Below are 18786 nucleotides of genomic sequence, written 5' to 3' on the forward strand. Positions count from 1 at the left end.
TCACTCTCTGAGCCCCCAGACATTTTATCTACTTATATTATTGATCCACTTCTATATTACTGCATAGCAAATATTAATTCATTAATCGGTCATTACTGCATCACAACATATCAATGCATTCCACTTACACAAAACATTGCCCAAATTGACACAAAATACGCATAGCCTAACTTCCGATTATACAAAATGCAAGCAAAATTTCATAATAGTTACGTCATCTCTTGTGAAATAATCTGGAAAAAATAACATTAGAACCAACATGTTCAACTAAGAACACAAATGTAATTCAAACCACCAATTACAGAACTTCACCCAATATCCTCTCTAAATGGTTACTCCTAATGTCATTAAGCCAAGTTTAGGATCTTTTACCTACATTTCATAATTTTCCACCCCCACCAACAACAATCAACTAAGTATATTGAATATTCATAAGGAAATGACACATTATTGATTCCAAAAATGACGCATTATTGATGCCACAAATGACGAATTTCCCACCCTCACAAAAAATAAACCAAACCCAATAAAATCAATCCAGCAAGTGAACTTACCTCTCAAAATCAATCGGGAGCTCTGAAGTCAGTCAGCTTGAAAGAATGTGGTGGACATTAGAGAAGACTCTTTGGTATTTGAGACTCCATCTCTACCAAAATCGAGGAACAACTGCTGCTGCGGCTTCTAGCTACAAAAAGAGATATGCTACTTTGCTTTCATCTGGAATCTTGTCAGCTGAATGAAAAAGAGAAGGGGTTTTCACTTGAGCCATAGAATCAAAACAGGGCAACAGCTAGGTAAGAGCCATTCTTCGTAATACCGAGGATACCATAGATCGCAGGCCTCCCAACGAGCTAATGACAATCGAGTGACTATAAGGTTTGGGAGATTTGGATCCTTCTAATTGTGGGTTTTCTTTACATTCAAAAAGAGAGGATTGTGTTCTTGAGTTTTTCATAAAGAGGGAAAGAGGGGAAGATCTTCAACTAAAGTTGGGTTTCTAACGGGTTAGATTTCAAACCGATTCTACATGCACCCTCTTTTAAAAACTCACCGTTGGATAAAATCCAACAGCTCTTACATACCCCTAAAAAACACCCCTTATAACTTTCCACTCACTATAGAAGCTCCCACTTGAGATTGCCATTGGGTCGGTTTTTGGTTCTTTCGTGAGAGAGTTTGGTATTGCTTTTAAGGGTTTACATAAGAGAGAGAGACGGAGGGGGCTGGGGGTTGGTGAGGCTATGAGTCCGCTAGAGGGGTGGGGAACTGGGGGCGCTAGGTTGTTGGGCATGGAATGGGTTGGGTTTGTAGGAAAAAGCCAAAGGATCAAAGACTTGTATGTGAAAACCTTTCACTAAAGAATAGCAAGGAAGAAGAAATTCATGTAAGGGTAATTCGTGGCTTTAAACGTTTTGAGGTGGGTACACGTGCTAAGAGAAGTTCTTTCACAACTTATGTTTACGATGGTCTCTGCAAAGTAGACCATTTTTGGCAAGAAGGAGAAGAATTTGGCAAATGTGTGTTTAAATTTTTGTTGATAAAGGATACCGAGACAACCAATAATCACATGGGAACAAGTTTTGCAGAAGTCGAAAAAGCTTATGGTTCCAAAGGATATTGTTTGTAAAAACGACATATCCAAAAGGAAAGAGAAGATGCATATTCGCATCGTCAATGCCATAAATAAGGAGAGCCCTCCATCTTTCAATTACATATGCAATATCATTTACCCAGAATCGAAGTCACGTCCTTGTGTGATGAAGAATGGCATTAGCCAACATGGCATTCAGTTTAATCTTGAGGTGTTTGGGACTAAATCAAAAGGATGGGGTGTTAGATCAAGATCGTATATTCCACATGGGAGTTTTGTATGTGAATACGTAGAGTAATCCTTCAAGATAAAGAAAGTAAACAATAAATAGGCAGTGCTTTTCGAGATGCTTCTTCTCAACATGCCTTTTTTCTTATGTTACAAAGTTCTACTAGGGAAGACGTCTTTGTCATTGATGCCACACAACATGGGGAAGTGGGAAGATTTTTCAATCATAGTAGTCCTTCTCCTAATCTATTTTTACAAAGTTTCCTTTATGATCATGACGACTTGAGAATGCCACGCATGATGTTATTTGGGAAGAAGAGCATACCACCGAAACAAGAGCTAACTTATGATTAAAATTCTTCATGAGCATCAAGTTATCTTCAAGATTCATCAGAACAAAATTTTCCTCCATTTGAATAAGTGCTTTTTTTCTTTCTCTTTATATAGAAAGTGAGAATTTCGCAGCTCAAGCAGGTTTAGTTCCCACTCTTCCAATATCACTTGTATAAAAAAGAGTGAGAATTTTTAAATTAGTATTTATCTTAGCCACATATTTTATGGAACTATTTTTAGACCACTAATTGTGCTTGAACAAAAACATATAAAAAGAATTGGACCATATATATAATACTAATAGCAAATGTAAAACTACTCGTCAATATCTGTTTTTTATAAATATTATAATAAATGAACTATGCATTTGCTGCAACAGCAAACGACAATATTCAATCCATGCTTATAAAGACTTTTATGAACTTTTTTTAATGAGTGACTTTCATGAACTTCACATATTTTTAAGGGTTAACCTCTGAAGGTTTGGGGTCATTCTCAATATGGGTCCTGAGGTTTCAATTTCATCAATTTACACGACAATGTTTTCAAATTTGACCAATTTAAGCCTTCCGTTAAGTTGACCATTTGGTCATATATTAATTGATGATGTGTCTACTATGAGACCATTTGGTCATATATTAATTAAGGAGCAAATAAGACTTTTACCCAGCTACTATCCTCACCATTTCTTAGACAGTGATTGATGATTTAGGAGTTGTGTTTGAGATGAAGGACATGGGTCGACTTGCCTATTTCCACCTTCAGATGTTTTACAATTCTACAGTTACAAGCTTATAGTGATGCTGACTACTCAAGAGCAAATTGCAGATGTGTTTACTAAAGGACTTCATAGTCCTATTTTCTTAAGTCACTGTATTAGTATGAGACTTGGAAATCCATAGCAGGATTCAGAGTTGCTTTTGAGGGGGAATGATAACAATATTAGTTAGTTTGTATTCAGTTAAGTTGTCACATGTTGTTAGTTACACTACTACGTTTTACAATTTGCCCGACAAGATTTTGAGTGACGATTACAAGTTTGTCGCGCAAAATGCAATAAAGCGACGGAAAAAAAGTTCCGTCGTGCAAAAAATTGAAAACTTGTGTGACCAAAGTTTTCGAAGCGCAAAATCTCTTAGCGCGACAGATATGCACCTTCGTCGCGCAAAGTGAGCGAAAAAAAACCCTGGTTTTTTGTTAGCGCCAAACACTTGCTCGGCGAGAGCAATCGTTGCATAAGAAAACCTAGCGCGACGATGGGACACTTCGTCGTGTAAAGGTAAACACAAAACAGGGATCGATCCCGTTAATTGGCTGCGAAAACTAGTGCGACGACAGGTTTCGTCGCAAAAGACAACTTAGCGCGACGAAACTGATTATCGTCACGTAAGAAAACGAAGGATATTTTTATTTTGGCGCCAAAATAATTGAGGGGGGATATTTTTTTTTGCGCGACGAATTAGTTTTCGTCGCGTAAAGCTGATGTCGGTACATTCTTGCACGACAAAATTTATATGTTACGCGACGGAATTTTGTTTTTGAGCGACGATATCGACGAAGTTTGTGCGATGAAAATATCATGCGTCGCGCAAAAGTTTTATGTCGAAAAGTTTTTGTGCGACGAAAAAAATCGTTTTGTGCGACGGAAAAATGGTTTTTCAAGACGGCATTTTGCGCGACGAAATTTATGATTCATCGCGCAAAGTCCTTCTTCTTCATATCAGAATTCTGCCATTGCAGAGGCAGAAGCAAAAAAATTTCTTTCTGCCTCTCTCTCAACCTCTCTGCCGCTGCCTCTGCTGGAAATTCAGTACGTTCATTGGGTAAGTATTTTTTGTCGTTAATTTATAAGTATTAATGTAAATTCGTACTAACGCTATTAATTTTGTTCTCGTTAGGGATATTTGTAATTAGCGATTGGTGGAGAACGATTGATAAGGTATTTTATTCGTTTTATATATTAAAAATGTAAAAGTTAGTTTGTTATGTGTATCTTTTTTTTGTGAAGTTATATTTATATTATGTTGTTAAATTGTGCGTGACGTAGCACAATGTGTTGTGATGTACGAAGTTAATTGAAATTAACTTCGTACTTTTATTTGTATGTTTAGTAACATTTAGTTTCTCGTTCGAGATTAGTTGGATTTCGTACATGGATGCGTAAAGCATGACTGCGGTCCAATTAATTCTTGAATTGTCCCACTATTTGGACAGTTTGGTAATGCACAGTGTTGTCATGTAATCTACGGCTACAGGATTAGGTTTCGATTGTGGAGATTTCGGTGTCATCTCGGTATGTTCTTCGGGTGGTACGTAGGTATTTATACCTATGCCCACCTCAATAACTATATCGAGATGCTGCCGAAATTCATCCATGTCGAAATCTAATCTCATGTAGCCGTAGGTTACGTGACAGGACTATACATTCCTGAATGGGATAGGGCCCTTACTAGAGGCATAAGGTGACATTATAACTTCGTATGAAGTTGTTGTGATTATTGTGTTGTGATTGTGGTTTCAGGAATTATGAGCAAAAGGTGGATACATAACCCGAATAGATGCGCAGACGAATACTTGGATGGAATCGAGGATTTTATTGAGTTTGCACTTAGACACAACCCGGGTGCAACTAGAATCCGATGTCCTTGTAGGAGGTGTAATAACAAGTTGTAAGAGACAATTGAAAATGTTGGATTTCTTTTAGTAAGGAATGGAATGATTGAGACATATAGCATTTGGAACCTTCATGGGGAACAATTAGACCATGCTTCGTCTTCAAATGCCATAAGAATGGACAATGTTGAACCTATTATGGATCTTAATGATCAAGTTATGGATATTATACAGGATGCTTTTTCTTTGCATCGACCAACATGAATCACGAAAGGGAAGATGACGTGCCTACACCAATAGACAGCGCGGAGTTTGAACAATATGAAAACTGTTAAAAAATGCCAACCAAGAGTTATACTCGGGGTGCGAGAGCTTTTCCGTTCTCACGGCCATTGTAGAGCTAATGCACGGAAAAATAAAGTGTCGTATGTCGAACCTGTGTTTCGATTACTTTTTGGGGGTTTTCAAGAGAATGCTTCCGACGGACAATTCTTTGCCGAATAACCATAAACACACGCAAAAGGTGTTGAATGGTCTTGGATTGGGTTATGAAAAAATCCATGCTTGCAAAAGTAATTGCATGTTATTCTACAAGGAGCAATGAGTAATTACATGCGCTATATGCAATGAGTCGATGTTCAAAATGACATCTCAGAATAGAACGACTAAGATGCCACAAAAAGTCATGCGTTATCTGCCCTTGAAACCTAGGTTGCAATGATTGTATATGTCGATGCATACTGCCACAGACATGAGATAGCATAAGGAAAAACGGGTAGACGATGATGTGATGCGGCATCCTGCAGATGGGGAGGCATAGAAAGAGTTCGATCAAACGTTCCCCGAGTTTGCTGCTGATCCCCGAAATGTGAGATTGGGACTTGACACTGACGGATTCAATCCGTATGGGGTTCTAAACCAACACCACAGCACTTGGCCGATTTTCGTATTCCCATAAATTTGCCGCCTTGGAAATGCATGAAAAAAGAATACATGATGATGACTGTTTTGATAACTGAGGATCCTGGGAGGTCAATCGATGTTTACTTAAGGCCGCTGGTTGATGAGCTGAAGGATTTATGGACAAACGGTGTTCGCACGTACGATAAATCAACTGGGAAGATGTTCACTTTGCGGGCAGCAATTATGTGGACTGTGAATGATTTTTCAGCATATGCAATGGTTTCTGGGTGGAGCACAAAGGGTTATATGGCATGTCCTGTATGCAAGGAAGATGTAACTTTTGGTTGGCACGCTGGAAAAGTTTGTTACCTTGGTCATCGGAGATGGTTGCCATGGGACCACGAATGGCGGGAAAAAGATAAAGAGTTCGACGGGAACACAGAGCGTCGCCTCAGACCTAGAGAATGGTCCGGTGATGAGATCTTGGAACAGCTGAACCGCTTGGATTTTGCTCCGTTCGGAAAAACAGTTAGTCGGACCAGACCTTCTACACATATGAACTGGACTCACAAGCCTATGTTTTTTGAGCTCCCATATTGGTCGAAACTCAAATTGAGGCACAATCTAGATGTGATGCATGTTGAAAAAAAATGTATTTGACACATTGGTGGGCACGATTCTAGATATCGAGGGCAAGACAAAGGACACAATCAAAGCCCGTCTTGATTTGGAAAGAATGGGCATACGAAGGGGTTTATGGATGAACAGGGACAGTAATAAAGCTAGAAGGGATCTTGCATTCTTTTCTATGAAACCGAATGACAAAAAAGAGTTTCTAAAGTTTGTATCGTTTGTAAAGTTTCCTGATGGTTATGCTTCTAATATCGCACGTTGCGTGAATGTTGGTGGGGGTAAATTTACTGGACTGAAGAGCCATGACTGCCATGTGGGTATTCGACATCTATTGCCGGAAGATGTTGTGAAGCCAATCATGCTGTTGTCCAGATTTTTTTCCCAACTGACGGCAAAAACATTGCGAAAGACAGACATGTTTCAGTTGGGCCAAGATATTTTCCAAGTCCTATGCAAGTTTGAGATGATATTTCCTCCAGCTTTCTTCACAAGTATAATGCACGTGATGGTTCACTTACCAAAAGAGGCATTGCTTGCTGGTCCTGTCAACTATTGTTGGATGTATCCAATAGAAAGGTATATAATCCTTATCATTTGTGTATGCATCATTATCACAGGCTTGCTAATTTGTATCATATCGTTTTATTTTGACAGGCTTCTCGGAGAGTTGAAAAAAAGTGTACGCAACAGGGCGAAGCCCGAAGGATCAATTATAGAGGCTTGGGTTCAATATGAGTCGCTTACTTTCTGTGGAATGTATTTAAAAGATGTGGAGACGGCTTTCAATCGTCCTCAGCGCAATAATAACGGAAGTATGAGAAAGGAAAAACTTTATGTTTTTGCTCAAAGCGCACGACCCTTTGGAGATCCTGGACGAGGAGAGTCGTTTTCTAGAAATGACATGGAGGTAGCGCATTGGTTCGTACTGAACAATTGTGATGAGATAATGACATACTTAGATGAGCATGAAGAGATGATGAAGTGAGAACATCCATCACATTTAGTTGCCCAGAAACACCGTGAATTGTTTCCACAATGGTTTTTGGATTCTGTAAGTTATAAGTGTTTTGTATTTGACAAATATAAATTGTAGTATTTAATTTTTGTATTATATTAGGTGAATAAGTTGAAATCATCGAATTCCCCCACTTACAGTGATGGGTTATATAACTTGGTCTTCGGCCCGATTTGCATTGAATTGTTTTCGGGTTGTTATATTAACGACTTCAAATTTTTGGGGGCTGCACAAGATGACAAGTTGTGTATGCAAAACAGCGGTGTCCATGTCCCAGGTGGAGGCGAAAGTACGAATATTGATTTCTATGGCAAACTCACAACTGTCTCAATTGCTTTACAAAGATCGATACCAAGTGATCATGTTTAAGTGTCGATGATTTGATAGCAACCCAAATAGGGCGGGAAGTGTTAAAATCGACCATGGCTTACTATCTGTGAACATTAACAGAACTTGGTATGATGACGACCTTTACATTTTGGCAAACATGGCAACACAAATTGTGTATCTAGATGACCCTAAAGCCGGGAGCAGTTGGAAAGTTGTTCAGAAGATGGATCATAGGAACGTGTATGCTATACCAAAACTAGACCCAACTAACAACGACGTCGACAATGTGGCTGACCAACGTTTAGAATCTTCAATGGAAAATGATGTGGAAACACTTCGAGATACACATGTTATACAAGAACCGTTTCAAATACAAGGAGTGTCTTCAATCGAAATACCGATTCAGTCAATTACAATTGACCTCGGTGATCTTCCAAGATTCGATGTTGCAGTGGGCCCGAGCAATGACAATGATGTAGTTATGGAGGAGGAGGAGGAGGAGGATTGGGAGACCGAAAGTGATGATAGCGACGATAATAAAAGTTATTATAGTTCAGATGATGAATAATGAATTTTTTTGTAATTTTATTATGCTAGTGTACAGATTTTGTGTAATACAAATGTTTGAATATATGTAGTTGTTATATCAAAACCTTGTATATGTGGACAACTGAAACATTATTAAAATAAATTTAGTTATAAAACATTGGTAAATTAATATATCCAAACCCTTTTAATAATAACTTTTAAATTTTTTTTGGCAAAACATGTTTACAAAATGAAAATGATAAAACATTTGTTATAAAACATTGATAAATAAATATATCCAAACCTTTTTCTTACAAAGTTTGGAAATTATTGACACCAAACATTTTTCAAAAATGAAAATCCATGCGCGACGAAGTAAACCTGGTCGCGCAAAGTTTGCGCGACGACAGGATTACTCTCATCGCGCAAATATATATTATTTTATAATATATTATATATACACATATATATTTGAAATTGACGATCGAGTTAGCTCATTGTATTCATATAGGGTCATGGAGTGTAGCTGTAAAAAATCATCAACATCGGAGTTAAAATAACCGTCAAATCATGACTTTTCATTTATAACCGTTCCAAAGTTTTGTCTCGTTACTTGATCTCTGAATTTTTTTTTTCGATTTTTGGGGTCTAAGATCTCGAAGTATAAACAAACAAGTTTGACGGCTGGATTACTGAAACTACTTTCGTAGAATGCGTTTGCCATCAAAACCATATATTCACCAACAATGAATAGTTTACTTATACTTTCGTTAAATATAACATAAGATTATGTGGTATCCCTCTAGTGTAAACATCTTAAATTGAAGATCAAATTCAGTAATTGTATTCATATAGGGTCAAGAAAAGTAGCTGTGAAAAATCATAAAATCAGAGTTAAAAGAACCGTTAAATCATGACTTTTCATTTAGGACCGTCGAAAAGTTTTGTCCCGTTACTTGATCTCTTAATGTTTGTTTTTTCCGATTTTTGGCGTATACGATCTCGAAGTATAAAAAAACAAGTTTTCCGGTTGGATCATTAAAACTAGTTTCGGGTTTAGGGTTTCCGGGGTTTAGGGGGTAGGGTTTAAGGTTTAGGGTTTCAGGGTTTAGGGGGTAGGGTTTGAGGTTTAGGGTTTAGTGTTTACGGTTTGCGCGACGAATAAGTTTCTTTGGTTGCACAAAACCTGCAGAGAACAGTCTTGCGCAATGAACTCAGGCTTCGTCGTCGCGCAATCTCAGTCAGCCCTTTCACCCTCTTCCACCTTGAACACTTAGTCAAAAAAAATTTCGAGTTTACAGAAAGCAGACTTGCACTACGCTGTTGATATTTGTCGTGCAATCTCTCAACCAATAAACCCTAAACCCAAAATTTTGGCGGAATTACAGCATTGCGCGACAAAGAAGTTTCTTTGGTCGCATAAAGCTTGCTGAGAATAGTCTTGCGCGACGAACTCAAGATTCGTCGTCGCGCAATCTCAGTCAGCCCTTTCACCCTCTTCCTCCTTCAACACTTAGTCAAAATTCTTTTCGAGTTTACAGAAAGCAGACTTGCGCAATGCTGTACATGTTCGTCGCGCAATCTTTCTGCCAATACACCCTAAACCCCAAATTTTAGCGGAATTACAACATTGCGCGACGAAGAAGTTTTTTTGGTTTGCACAAAGCCTGCAGAAAATAGTCTTGCGAGACGAATGCAGGCTTCGTCGTCACGCAATCTCAGCCAGCCCTTTCACCCTCTTCCTCCTTAGAGAGATTGAAAACTTTGCGCGACGCTGTCCGTATTCGTTGCGCAATCTGTCTGCAAATAAACCCTAAACCCCAAATTTTGGCGGAATTACAACTTTGCGCGACGAATAAGGACAGCGTCGCGCAAAGTTTTCAATCTCTCCCGCTAAACCCTAAGTCCCAAAATTTTGGCGGATTGACAACATTGCGCGATGAAATACAATGTTATGCGTCACGCAAAAACCGCGCAACCCTATCCTGATACCAAATTTTGGTGGATTAACAATATTGCGCGACGGAAGTTATCCTTATGTCGTCGCGCAAGAGTCAATTAAAATATTTTGCACGACGCTTTTGTTTCTTCGTCGCGCAAAATTTCAGAAACGACGCGATGGCCTCGTTCTTCCCCAGAATTGTATTTTTGCCCTAAGTCTCTCTCTCTCTCTCTCTGCCGTCAGCTCAGCCCCCTACCCCGGTGGATTTTGGACCGCGCCGCCACAACGGTGGTACCCCGGAGCTTCCCCGCTGTCACCGTCGAGCCAGCCGCCCTAATTTTCTCGGTTTTCACCGAATCTGCTCCGCCGTCGTTCTCTCTCCTCCGACGACCAAATCCGACACCTGAGGTATGGTTTCTGTCCTATTTTTGATGCTTTAGCTGATGGTTGGGTAGGATTTCTGTAATTCTTGCAATAGGGCAGTGGATTTGAAATCCTAAGTTTCAGCCGGCTTTTGAATTTCAATTACGGCCACTTCTGGCCATTTTTCGGGGTAGGTCCGAGAACAAAAGTGGCTCCCATTGATGTTTTGAACCTAGGGTAGGAACCTTGGCCCTTAGATTTTAGAATTTTCCGACGATTGGTATCGCTTTGGACACCACTCGCTGCCAGAGTGTGTGGTGGCGCGTGGGTTACTGTAACAGTCATGCATTAGGTCCCAGTGCAATCCTCTAGTTGTCACGAGCGCGTAGGTGTTTTCGGATTGAAATTTGGTTACCGTTTGAGTTTCGAACGGATTTTGCCTATTGTGCGATTTCCGGGTTTGTTATGTTCGGACCGTTGGATCGAACTCAAACTCACGTATGGTGTACCTTGTATTTCTAGGATCATCTAGGATTTGACGGATCGTGGATCGGAGTCCCGGATACTCCGAACTCGCAAACCCAAAGTCAAGAATCTTAATAAAATTGTATGTGCTTTCAAATAGTCGTATATTTTATTAATTTGTATGTGTATTAATGAAATTGTGCAGATGTCAGACCTAATTAGACGTCGTAGGGTGGTGATGACTACGCAGAGTTCGGAGCCCCCGGCTCAACCGACATCTGCTGCCACTGCGCCAACACTGATGGACCACTTGGTAGTTGGTCCCGCAGGGTCCCAAGCGCCTGCTTCATCAGCTTCATCAGTGGCGTAGCCTGTTAGCGCCAGGCGGCATTATCGGCCCGCCAGCACCACTGACACCACATCCACTGATGCGTTGGGGTCACAGCCAGGTATAGATTTCCTTATACTCCAGTTTTTTTTTTTTTAATTTATAAATTTAATTTATTTTTTGTTTTTGTTTTTGTTTTTTGTGTGTATTTTATAGTTCAATTTGTTATTTATTTAACATTAATTTCATCTTTCTTTGCAGCCAAGAAGAACACCCAAGGGCTGTGTCGGCAGTTGAAGACGGCGAAGGTCACCCGGGTGACCAACAGTTGTATCAACATCGGATACGACGAGCGACATCGGGCTGCACCGACAGCGGAGTTGCATAGCTCCTTGGCCCACGACATTGGTCATGTCATTCGGAGCCATTGCCCGATGAAATGAAAGTCTTGGAAGGTGATGCCTGACGAGACCAAGACAAAGGTTCGCAGCCAGTTGTCGGTATGTAGGCCTTTTAATTCTTTTTCTTTCAAACTTTATATTTCTATTATTTAAATGTATGTAATTAATTTATTGCAGACGAACTACAACTTGGAGGACCTAGACGACGAGTCGTTTGCGTACGTCAACAGACTCTTCTCTGAGAGGTACAAACAGTGGAAGAGCAACTTGGACCACTATTTTGAGGCGTTTGATGATCCGCAAGTCGCTCTTTAGGAGGGTTGCCCGAAGGAGCTTGAGGGGCGGGAGGATAGTTGGGTGTGGCTCTGCGCTCATTTTCAGGCGCCCGCTTTTGTGGTAATTTGTAATATGAATTTCAAATTTATTATATTTTTCTTACTAATGTTTTTTTAATTTTTTATATTTAATTTCCATTTCAACTAATATGTTTTATTTTTTGTATAACAGAATAAAACCAAAGTCAATAAGGGCAATAGGAAGAAGAAGACTATTCTCCATCATTCGGGTTCCAGGCCCTTCTCCTATAAGATGGATGCACGGCTGCAGGTAATAATAAAATAATTTTTATTTAATTTTTAATATTTCATTATTCTTAATTTATTTTTTCGTACTAATATTTTTCTTCTCTTGTTCAATTTAGGGGGGGTCCAAATTCCCAGAAATAGACGTCTTTGGCGACGTTTATGTTCGACCTGGGAATGAGTTGGCCGAGTCCCTTCATGTAAGTATTATTTAATTTTAATTCTTATGTTACGCATTCAAGTTTAAAGGTTATTATATGAAGGTTTTAATTTATATTTTATGTTATGCTAAACAGACGACGATGGTGGAGAGGAGCCAGTTGGTTCTTCAGGAGTCCGTCTCCCAACTTCCTCCCGATACTCCGATCGAGTCTGTGGATCCTCCACAGGATACTGGGTTTCAGATCTTCACGGTGACATTGAATCAGGCTCTAGGGAGGAGACCGGGGACATATTGTCGAGGGATGGGGAATGCCAGGCAAAGGGAACCCAGACCCCGTTCATCAACACAGTCAAACAGTCAGGTCACTGCTTTGACAGTACAGGTGGCCATTCTTCAGAGTCAGATGTCGGTCATTCTGCAGTCCCTCGCACAGTCCGGCATTCCAGTCCCGCATTTTGATGCGCCGACCCTCGAGCTCGTCCATCCCGAGCATCCCCACTAGACAACAGCCCCTGTAGACCCCCAGACCTCCAAACCGCATGTGCCAGACGACAATGTAGATTTTGGAACATTATTTGATTAGTTTTTTTATTTTCATAATTATTTTTTAAATATTTCTCTTGCAGCATACATTTATTTTATATAATAAATTTGTTCTTTATAATTCATTTTTTAATTGGAATTTCATTTTATTACCGGAAAAAAAAAACAAATTTATTTTTTTATAAAATAAAAAAGTAATATTTAAATTAAATAATAATTGTATATATTAATTTTGCTTGACGAAATCTTTCTCGTCGCGCAAATTTAAATATTACGAAATAAAAATTTATTCTTGCGCGACGAACGTAAAGACGATTGGCACGAAAATTACTGGAAATCATTTTTTTAAATACATATAATTTATTCTTGCGCGACGAACGTAAATTACTGTTTTTAAATTTACATATTACAAAATAAAAATGATTCATTTTAAAGACGATTGGCACGAAAATTACTGTTTTTTAAAATATTGCACTAAAATTTGGACAGGGGCTGCGCGAACGCAAGCCCCCACGGCAACAAATTATGACATTGGCTCTCCTACTTGAGGAGACCATAGGCAGGCACCCCTCCTAAGTGCAGTGGAGGTCACCAACCTAGGACATGGGCATTCTTGATCGCCCATAGACCCTGTCCAGGTAAGTATGTTTGCACATGCTCATCCTTTTGTATTTATACAAGCCCACCTCAACCCTCCAGCCTTCACTTGGGCGATGTGGGACAAGTACATGCATATTGGTTTTACTAATTGTGCTTGTATTGCGAAGCAATTTCACTGGTTTCACTAATGGTCGTTGGAAAGTTGCACTTGATTGCGTGACAAATTCTAAAGGGAGCAGATTGTCTAACAGAGTAGTCGATTTGCTTATCTTCTGATTCAAATGAAATATATAAGATCTACAGCTTGAAGGGTACTTATTATAAATTATATAGTGGCGGAAATTTTCATTTGTATTTTTCAATATCTTTTTATTTATATTTTTTTCGTTCTGTATTTTACTAATTATGCTTTTTAGTATTCTAATTAGAAATATTTTAAAATGTTTTAGGTTAGTTTGGTTTAAAGAGGATCATACTTATTCTTCAAAGTTGTATAAAAAATTCGGTGTAGAGATCAAAATGTATGTTTTGTCAGGTGCAGAGTTAAAATAAATAGAAACCCTCAGTATATTCTATGGTCCATGAGGAGACCGCCGACATGTTTTTGAGTGCAAAATAAAAAAGGCCATGACTTTGGGCCACCACGGGAACAGAAAATCGAAATAAAATAGAGATATTTAGTGTTATACCTATTTTTAGTACTAATATTATAAATAAATTCTACACAATTGAATTTCTATAAACAAATCTAAAAAAAATCCAAAAAATGACAACTAGCCTTATTGAATTTAATATTAATTATTAAATTACTTTGATGCCCTATTAAGTGTTTTGGGTATTTTTATGAGATTTTGGGGTTGGGCTTGTTTTAAGAAATTGATGACAATTTTGTAATTTATAAGAAGTTAAAACCTTTTTTGTTATGTTGTAAATGAATTTTAGATGTATTTCTAAAGTCCATTTTATATGAAGTATTTTTATAATTTGGGCCCCCATATTGGATATAATAGTGAATCTCCCAATAAAATAAGTAAGGAAAAATTTCAACTAACTTTGTTAGGGTGCGCCAGGCCCATGCTGTAGTGCAACACTTGGGCGACACGCGAGAGACCCAGTAGCAAGCTACTGTGGTGGACCCTCCCCTTAAAGAAATTAATTTAATATCGTGTGGGCCATTGGCCCACGTATCAGATATTAAACTGATAAGAACAGATACTACACTTGATCTTAGCCAAAAGGCCGAGAAAGGTATGAGTTGAACATCTGCGTGCTTAGCATTTTATAAGCCTTTCTGCTTCGCTGTTTCGCTCTCAAGTTCGATGTGGGACAAAATAAAGCAAGGATATTTGATACATTCTCTCATCCCTTTCGTCCTCTCGTGCGTGAAGGCAAATTCAACACATCATTCATTTGGGTCAAATTCCTAATTTGTATTTGATTGCTGTATTGGATGGTCCGGAGAAGAAGTTTGACAAAAAATAAAATAAAATAAATATCACTTAAAAAATATAAACATAGGACAAGGACAATAGTGGAGGTGGCAAGAATATATACTCCGACGTTGATGGATGGAGGCAGCAGCCACAACTAGAGCGACAGTTTTAGTGACTGGTGATAGAAATAATGGTGATGGTGGAGGGAAATCACGTTGCCTATTAAAATGTCTGTAGGGTGTTATTATATATATTTATACAAGCGATATTGAAAAGTGGGAATCGAACTTAGGATTTCATGTGCATAGTAAATATTTTTAACAACTTAAACTACAAGTCTCTTGCTTCTATAATTTCATTTTATCCTAATTTCAGATAGAAATTATTGAAACTTAGCTGACGAAATATCTAAATTTCATCAAGACATAAAAGATGAAAACCCTAGCCCCTTCTCTCCAAGAAAACACTCTACAAACTTTTTCACTTTAAGGGGGGAGGAAGCCATTGTTCTTCCTCCCCTCTCCCTTTCTCCCTTCTCCCATTTCCCCTCATTTTCAGAGACAGAAGGTTTCCATAAGGACCGGACCATTGGGAGCGAAGCTTGCCGGGATAGAGCTTGAGGCGCGAATTGAAGAGGATGACTTTTTGACCAGCGTGAAACTCCTTGCGCACTATGTGTTTGTCATGCCATGCTTTTGTTCGCTCCTTATAAATCTTCGCATTCTCATATGCTTCGTTGCGAAATTCATCCATCTCATTTAATTGAAGCATCCTCTTCTCACCTGCAACATTTGTATTTCGTCCACATCGTCTTCACGGTTTTACCGTCGAAGGTGTTGTTTGCATATTGTTTTTTTTTTCATAGGCTTTTTCTCTTTCTGGTAGTTGTATTTTGCACTTGATCCTTCACAGATTTGATCGGAAGATTTTTGTTTTGAAGTAGTTATTTGTTACTTGTTTGCTGTGACGAGTTTGTTATCATATTAATTTCACTGATCTATGCAAGGCAATTTTCAGGTTGCTTGCTTGGGTTTTACTGCAGTAAGGGAGATTATTTTTCCAATGGACATTATAAAAGAAGTGGTGCGGGGAATGTACCGCAGAGCGGTTGGGAGCAGTTGCTAGTGGTTTACTTTGCAGGGGAAAAAATTTGTTTGGGATGTTTATTAGCGGTTGGTCGAGGATTGGTTGAGAAAAGTTGAAGTCAGTTTACTTGTCTTATCAGAATCGCCTCTCCTTTAGTTTACTCTCTCAACTTTGAGAGATGCTTATTACTGCACCATTATCCGGATTGATTACCAGTGATTCATAATGTTCTACCCCGTGCATCTCTGGATCTTTGGGTTTTAGTTTCAGGTGGGCGTGCATCTATGACTTCCAACCTAGAAAGTAAGTCGCCATTGCACAAGCCAAGGATTAATACGAGTTATGAAGCCCTATGAGATCTTTCACTTCACAATCCCAGAATCAGAAGAATATAATTTTATGGATGTAGATGAATCTGTTGACTTGTCTTGTTCTGAAATTAAGTCTTCAATCTAGTAGTCACATCCACATTGAAAGTGAGTGAAAGATTCAAATAGAGGACCTTTTCCAGATAAAGAGCAAACTTAACCTCTTATCTAATAACCATATATTCATATATTATATTGAATAGCACGTGTTCTGTTTGTTTGTTAAGAGAGTCTGTTAGAGTTTTAAGAGAATCTATTAGTTTGTTAAGAGAGTCTGTTAGTTTACTATATAAGCACTATTTCATTGTAATCAGTTTTACAGATAATCAATACAAAGCCTTCTATTCTCAGACTTCTTCTTCTTCCTCCTTCTTCTTTCCTCAATATTCTCTTACTGTTATCATATCACGAGCTTAGGTTCGATTCTGAGGTCTATTCACTTCCGCATTCTCTTCCTTCTCATTCTCTGCCTCCTCCCTCTCGTGGTTTTTCTTTTGGTCGTGGAAGGTTTACTGGCGGTCGGAATCAACAATCTTAGTTTCGCTCATCTGGTTTTAGTGGTGCTCCTTCTTCCAATTTTGGTGGTTCTGGTTCGTACAAAGTTGTGCCAGAATGTCAAATATGCAGCAAACGAGGTCATACGGCGGCGAATTGTTATTTTCGACATGCTCCCTCTTCGGATGCTTCTTCACTTGTTGTTGAGGGCATGCTGCTTTGGATTGTTATCACCGTTCTAACTATGCTTTTCAAGGGCAAGCACCGCCATCCTCCTTAACTGCTATGACGGCTCAGTCTTCTTATTCTCCAGAGCAGGTCTGGATTGCTGACACAGGAGCTTCTCATCATATGGTTGGAAATGCCTCTCAACTGCATAATATCACTTCTTGTGATGTGCTTGAGAATGTCACTGTTGGTAATGGGGAAGGTTTGGAAATTCTAAATCTTGGCACTACTTCTATTTCTTGTGCCAATACCAGATCTTTATCTCTGCCATCTGTGTTTCATGTTCCCAAACTTAAAGCCAATCTTTTATCGGTTCATCAATTGTGTAAAGATAACAATTGTCTTATCACCTTTGATGCCTCTGGTTTTTGCATACAGGACAAGCTCACCAAGCAAATTGTTCTTCAGGGCAAGAGTAATCAAGGTCTCTATCACATTCCTCTAGCTACTTCTTCTGTCTTGAATCATGCTTCCTGTTTTTCTTCTGCTCCAGTTGCCTATCTTGGCCAACAAATTAAATCCTCTCTTTGGCATAAAAGGTTAGGTCACCCAACAAATGAAGTTGTGAAACTAATGCTTCAGGCCTCTGCTGTGTCTGTTTCTACTGATTATGTTTCTGCCCTATGTTCTGCTTGTTTGCATGGCAAAATGCATAGGTTGCCTTTTCCTAGTGAGCATATTAGGTCTAAAATAGCTTTTCAGAGGATCCATAGTGATGTATGGGGTCCCTCTAGAAATAAATCCATAGATGGATATCGCTATTATGTCTCATTTGTTGATGAATGTACTGGTTTCCTGTGGCTTTATCCACTGCTCAATAAATATGGAGTTTTTGAGATCTTTCTTAAGTTCTACGCTTTTATTAGTACTCAATTTGGTGCTCATCTTCAATATTTTCAAAGCGATGGGGGTGGTGAGTTTAATAGTTCACAATTTGCCTCTTTTCTTGACTCAAAAAGGCATCATTCACCAGTTGTCTTGTCCTTCTACTCCACAGCAAAATGGTCTTGCTGAGAGAAAGAATCGCCGTGTTATAGAAACTGCCTTAACTCTGTTAGTTCCTGCCAATCTTCCTGGTCAGTTTTGGTATCATGCTGTGGCACATGCTGCTTACTTGATCAATTTTATGCCTAGTATTGCTCTTGGAAATCAGTCTCCTTTTCAAAAGTTATTTGACAAGCCTCCACCTCTTCAACATCTAAGAGTCTTTGGCACAACTGTTTATCCATATATTAGACCATTTAATGAACATAAACTTCAATCTAGGACTGTACAGTGTGTTTTCATGGGATATTCATAGGGTTATAAAGGTGTTATATGCTATAACACTACTACTCACCGATTCCATCTCTCTAGGCATGTGGTTCATGATGAGAGTGTCTTTCCTTTTGGGCACTCCAAGCCTTCACTTCCATCTAGCAATATTTCTTCTTGTCCTTCATCTTCTTTCAAGGCTCCACCTATTGTAGTTTCTATTTCGCATCATGTGCCTTCCTTGGCTTCTAGTCCAGTTCCTAATCTTGCTTCCTCACAATCCTCTGATATCCCTTCCCGTGTTTCTGCCTCTTTTGGTGGTGATCCTGTTTTGGTTGGTTCGAGTGCAGACTCTACAGAGA

General features: G+C 38.9%; 2 non-coding genes across 2 annotated transcripts; both read right to left on the reverse strand.

Annotated features, from left to right (window-relative positions):
* Window positions 1-13445: 13445 nt before the first annotated feature.
* LOC117620462 lies at window positions 13446-13606 on the reverse strand. Its single transcript, XR_004584798.1, has one exon. It is a non-coding gene; the product is annotated as a U1 spliceosomal RNA (small nuclear RNA).
* A 1010-nt stretch (window positions 13607-14616) lies between these two features.
* Window positions 14617-14812, reverse strand: LOC117620465. The gene has a single exon (XR_004584801.1). It is a non-coding gene; the product is annotated as a U2 spliceosomal RNA (small nuclear RNA).
* Window positions 14813-18786: the final 3974 nt, after the last annotated feature.

This window comes from Prunus dulcis, chromosome 2, assembly GCF_902201215.1.
Source record: "Prunus dulcis chromosome 2, ALMONDv2, whole genome shotgun sequence".
Taxonomy (NCBI): Eukaryota; Viridiplantae; Streptophyta; class Magnoliopsida; order Rosales; family Rosaceae; genus Prunus; species Prunus dulcis.